Raw genomic sequence first — 6,000 nt, forward strand, 5'->3', positions numbered from 1 at the left:
TTTGACATGGGAAACTGGAGCACAGATGGAACTTATAGTTGTGGTGGAAGGAAGTAGGGAATATATAAGGATATGAAAATGAATAATATTATTTATTTTATGAAATAACATGAAAAAAATCCAGCCCTCGAGCCGTGCCCCTCTTTTCATCTCTGTTCTGCAGCTCTGGTAATGCACCCGGTTCCTCACCAAGGACTTTCTGGTTGCTCTCAAGCCAGCCCTTTTGTTCCCTGCCTGCGTGCCTTCTTCCAAGAGGCTGCATGCTTGGGGGCACTATAAAGGTTGTATCCAAAAGGTCCTCCTCCTTCCTTTTCATCCAGGGTTGTGGTAGGTGTGGTTGTGAGACTGGGGAGAAGAGAGAGAAAGGGTGTCTCGTCATGTCACTGCCATTCCAAGTAGGATACTTCTTCCCAGGAAGAAGTCCTGGCTCGTAACCACACTTCCCCAAGACATGGAGTCAATATTCCTCCTCGTGGATCTTGGGGCTTTACCTTCTCCTGGCTGGTCACAAAATATGAGGTCCCTACTGCAGCTCACCTCCACTGTAGGGTTTTCCATCAGGCAAGCAAGCTGTGCCCCGTGACTGATTTACGCTGCCTGATCTCTAGCTGGTCAGGGTTACTTGGGACGGAGCAGCTGAGACTGGGCCCCACTCCCCGGAAAGGCCCAGATGCCCTGCAGCAAGATGGAAGGAGAACTGAAAGTGGGGGGTCATCATCTTTGCAGTTGCTGGACTGAGGCATTTCTGGCCCCATCCAGTGCTGTGCTGTGAGGACTTGTATTGCTTCTGCCGTGCTGTTGCTGTGCAGTGTGGGGAAGATTAATGACACCGAGTGTGCTAATGTGCTGGCAGAGGTTTGTGAGGGAACATCTCTTCCCTGAAGAGAACTTGGGAAGTCGACACTTGGGAGTGATGCGTAGGGAACGAGGTATGTGCTTTTAGTGGAAGGAGCAATCTGGCTCCCAGGGCAACTCCCGCTGTGTGTAGCGGGCCACGAGAAGGCAGAGGTCAGCCCACATCTAGGTAAGCAGGAGATCTTGCTTGAATTTTGTCAAGGTGTCAGACTTGTGGTCTCCACCATACCTGCCAGAAGTCCTGTTGTCTCCTGCTTTTCCAGCAAGCTGGGTGGTACCAGAGCTACTCGCTGTGAGGGTGAGGTGCATGGGCACCGGTGAAACTGCCCAGGAGATTTCTAGCAAAGATGAACCAAATAGCCTTAGGCAAGATACTTTTAATAGTTCCTGCTGGGCTTAAAAGCCTCAATCAGCACATCCCAACCCCTGAGAAAATGCTTGGTCAAGAAATGGTGTAGATGAATGGTTAACAACAACAGAAGGTTTTGGAGTGGTCAGTGTTTTCATCTGCGATAGGGAAGTGGGGGGAGGGTTCTCCTCTTTATACACTTAACAGCCTGTTCTGCCAATAGATACATGGTCAGAAATGTCTAGTTACACGGGCAGTCACGGAGTGCAAAGTCAGCTCTCCTGAACCTGTGTGGGAAGTGCTGTTCCATGCTGGCCTCTGGCAGGCAGCTCCCAGCAGCTTGGCTTGGCTCGGCTTGGCTTGGCTCAGCTCCGTGGGGAAGGCAGCACCCTGGAAAACCAGCCTTCACTGGCTCGGAGGGGTTAATGGTCTCTCTTGGACCGTGACACAGCAAAATGCAGCTGCCAGCCCAGTTTGCACCGGAAAGCTGACTCAGTAACCAGGACTTGCTGTGTAATGGCAGGGGAAAAAAAGAAAAAAAAAAAGGCTGTGATAACTGCTTCAGTAACTAGCTGAAGGCAGCAATTAGTACTGGAATATGCAGAGATACTCTGTGGGTTAACTGGTGTTTACCAAAGGAGATTGCCCAGCACAGCCCAGCTGGCAGAACTGACTGTGCTCCTGCCGTCAGCATCAAACAATCCAGCTCCAGATCAAAGATGCAGGTGGAAAAAGGGAGGTTGGGAGTGCAGTGCACTGGGAACCCCCGTGGGGAGCGCAGGCCCGCAGCGGTTTGCCAGACTGGCACTACTGGTGCCTTTTGGGGGGTCCTATAGACAGATATGGGGCAAACCCCACACACAGGAACCCTGAAGACCAGCATGGTGGGAGATGGAGGTGCAGGCAGATCTCTCAGATATAGATGAATCAGCATGACAAAAATAGGAAATGCAGATTACAATACATATTTTTACAGATGTATGGATCTGCGTGCCGCAGTGGCAGTGCATGAGCGTCTCCAGCCCATGACTACCAGAAAGGAGAGAGCTCTGGCCTGGCTGGGACTAGAGCAGGGAGGAGGAGTGGGAACAGGGCAAACACCCTGCAAGGCACTTTCCGGCTTTGTGAGTAGAGACTTAGTGTCAGGCAGCGACCTAAAACATGCAGCAGGTCTCTGGGTTAGGGGTGCACTGGGCTGAAATTTTGGGGCAGCATGCATAGAGCCTACCACGCTCCTTAGAGCTGAGGGGTGGGGGAACAGCCCTGTGCTCTGCTGGGGATTTGCCCTGGGAGCAAAAGGGAGGCGTGAATGGGAGCAGGGCAGAGTTAGCAAATAAAAATCCCATTTGTGTAAACGTTTCAGTCCGTGCTGCCTCCTTTGTTTCAGAGCTACAAACGTGTAAAACAAAGCGTGCTCTGACTGCGGGACAGAACAAACTGTGAAAATCTGGATTTGAAAACCACACATATGCAACAAGGAGGACCTTGTGCCAACAGCTCACCCCCCTTCCTCAGGGGAGGCGGGGGGGATGGAGCTGGAAACCAAGTTTTGCCAAGAGAGTGAGACCCAGGCTCCCCTCCCTCCAGATTTCCAAGCCACCCCTGCGTGGTTCCCTGCCCCCGGGTATGGGAGACCCATGTCCCCCTCCTCCGTGGCGCCGTGCAGCCCATGGGCTGGGGGCAGCTGGGGCTCTTTCTGGAGATTTCTCTGATTTTCCCGAGAAGTGGGACTAGGGCCAACAGCGGCAGCTGCAATCTCAGGGCGGTGCACGGAAAACCGCCCCTTGATAAACAGCCTCACATGGACTCTGCTCCACCGTGACTCAGCAAAACAGCCCCTCGCCACAGCCCCGAAACCTTTACTCAGCAATATGGGGTGGCCCGGCCTGACCCTGACTCAACAGGACACCCACGTGGGGTGACTCGGCACTAGCTGTGGGGTGACTCAGCATTAGCGGGAGGAGGGCTGCGGGGGTCTGGGGCTGTGGCAGGCGCAGGGAGCCCTGGCAGGACTCGCAGCGCCACTGGCAGCAGCAAAATGCTCCCATTCCTGCTGTGCTTCCCAGGCCCCTGCAGCTGTGCTGGGCCGGCAGGGAAGGGTCGGAAAAGGTGGTGTTCCAGGCTGGGAAAGCCGCACGCCTCACTGACCCGGGGGCGTGGAGGATGCTGTGGCCATCTGCCCTGGGACCCGGGTGGTCCCCACTCCATTATGGGGGGAATCAAGGCATGGGAGCGCTGCTCTTTAGGGTGCAGGATGGGCACCCAGCTTCACCGGTGCTGGTGGAAAACACCAAACCCAGGAAATAGGGTGTGTGGGAATGAGGTTATTTTAGAGGCTGGCATGTGGGGCATGCCAAATTTAAGCGGCTTACCCAAGCACACAGAGGGTGTCTGTGGCACAGCCGTGTGCCTCCCTTTCCCCCTCCCTTTTTCTTCACTCCTTACCGAAGATCACTCCTGGGCGGGCAGGCAAATCTGTATTTACACCACCAAGCCACCACCTATTTTAAAAGCGTGATGGCTACACGCTAACAGGAATAAATAGGCCGTAGAAGGGTTAGCAAGGATAAATGCTTTTTCAAAGCCCTACATTTAGGGGCACAGTGGGCTCAATGTCGGAGAGCCCCATGCACCACGGTGCTTATGGGCTGCAGCCACTAGTGCAAAAGAGCAAGAACATCCCCCTTTTTGGGGAGGCCTTCCCCAGCCTCCTGGGCACCTGGGGAGCCTGGGCTGTCAGCTGTGTGCGGCAGAGACCCCCTGCCCAGTGCCTAGCCCAGCAGGACCTCAGTGCTGTGGTTGCGGCTGTTGCACTAAATAATCATTAATAGGCACACCTGTGCGACATGGGATTTGAATTAAAGTGTTCAGCTGCTGGGCGCAGTCTGGCAGAGGTGAGAGGGACTGGAGATGCTTGACATGAGGTGAGCCACCCCCTTATTGCTCTGCAGGAGCTTGTGGTTGATGGTGTGAATTGCTACAAAAAGTGTTTGCCTGCCCGGAGGCAGTGGGGATGGGCAGAGGGGCACTGCTGGCAGCAGATCACCCACACTCTGGCTGCCCCCACCTCCCTGCTCCCTTTTGGACTGAAATTGTGAAAAGAAGCTCAGAACATTGCCACTTATCTCCCACTGAGACTGGTCTGATATTTAAGTCCCTTCTTTTTTTTGGTCAAGGAGCTAAAAATACCGCAGAAGTGCCTTGCGGCAATTTTTCTGAACACAGATTTTCCTGCTGCTCTGTGCTGGTGAAAAGAACCTCCCTTAAAGCTGCAGGAAAGCCATATCCTTGCCTCACTCCACCATCAGATTCACCTTGTGCCCGATGTGTGCTTTTCTGCCACATTCGGCCAGGAAAGCACAGCACCTGGGGACTGGCATGTGCAGCTTTTCTGTGCCAGGAGGAAATGACTGACCCCCCCTGACAAAGCCCTGCTGCAGCGCCTGTCTCCCCAGGGCTCTCCTTGCAAGGGCTGAGAACCCAGCCTCGCTGCTGTAGATCAAAACACCCCCCTGCCCCCCGGCCAGGGGCTCCCACCAAGGACCAAGGTCAAGCCCTGCAGAAATGCTGCTGGAGACAGTGCTGCAGCAAACTTCTCCTCCCCACGGGGAGCAATCCTGTCCCCTCTGACCCATCTCTGTCCCTCTGACTGCTGGTGACCCTGCCAGGAGAGGGAAGCGAATCTGCCTGCTTGTGTAGACCAAACCTGCTGTGGTTCCCAGCACCCTCACACACACACGAGGTTTTGCAAGGAGGACAACAGCAGACAGGAAAGAGGAAGCTTTTGCTTGCAAGCCTGTGCCCCTGAGCCCCCGTTTCTTTGCTCACACTGGTCACTGGCACAAAGCAACAGGGACACTTGTTCACCCAACACGCGGCAGAGCTGCTGTGCGCCGCGTGGGATCCTTTTAGACTGGGGACAGCGGGCAAGTCAATGGAAGAGCAATCTCGTCAGGGCTACCAGCACCTTAGCGTCACTCTGGTGCAAGAAATCACCTCTGTCTGCATGGTTTGTGGAATATCTTCAAGAGAAACAGAAAAAAACCCAGACTGGCTGCCAGTACAACTCCTTGTTGCACTGTTGCACCAGTGACTGCTGGCTAACTCTGTTTCCTTGCTCCCAAGCACTGGGGCACATACTTTTCCTCTTGTGTGTTTATGCACAATTTCCTACCCTCTTTTTTTTTTTTTTTCTCTTTCCTCTCTTTTTCTGCTTCCATTTGCTTATGACCCCACACAGATAAAAATGAGTTCCCTACAGAAATGTTTTCCTTTCTTACAACCCCATCTCTGCTGCTCACTGGGTCCCTGCTGTATGCCCCTTCCCAGCATCTCCATCTGCCCTGAGCAGCACCACTACAGTGATATGAAGGGGAGCGGCTTTATTCCCATTTTGTGAAGGAAGGGGGAACTTTGTTATTCAAAGTAAGCTTTGAGGAAGTTTTGACATGGCAGAGCAACATGAAAATCCTGTGGGATGGAGAGCAGCCTTCCCAATGTACTAGCACTGGACACTTCTGTGCTGATTTGTGAGGTGATGTTGTGGGAAATCAGGAGATTTTTTGTTAATTGCTCTTTAAAAAAATCATATACTGTTTGGAGGTTAGTAGTAGGTAAAAGAGAAGCATGCATTTTTTTGCCTGTACAAATATGATGCTGGTATGCCAAGAACCACACAACTCAAACATCATGGAAATTCTCATTAACTTTTAGCATATATTTGATTTTTAGAGATGTGAAGCAACTCTGACCCAGTACAAGGAAGTTATGCCTTTCTTCAGTTTACATAGAAACAA

Source organism: Falco biarmicus, chromosome 5, assembly GCF_023638135.1.
Source record: "Falco biarmicus isolate bFalBia1 chromosome 5, bFalBia1.pri, whole genome shotgun sequence".
Taxonomy (NCBI): domain Eukaryota; kingdom Metazoa; phylum Chordata; class Aves; order Falconiformes; family Falconidae; genus Falco; species Falco biarmicus.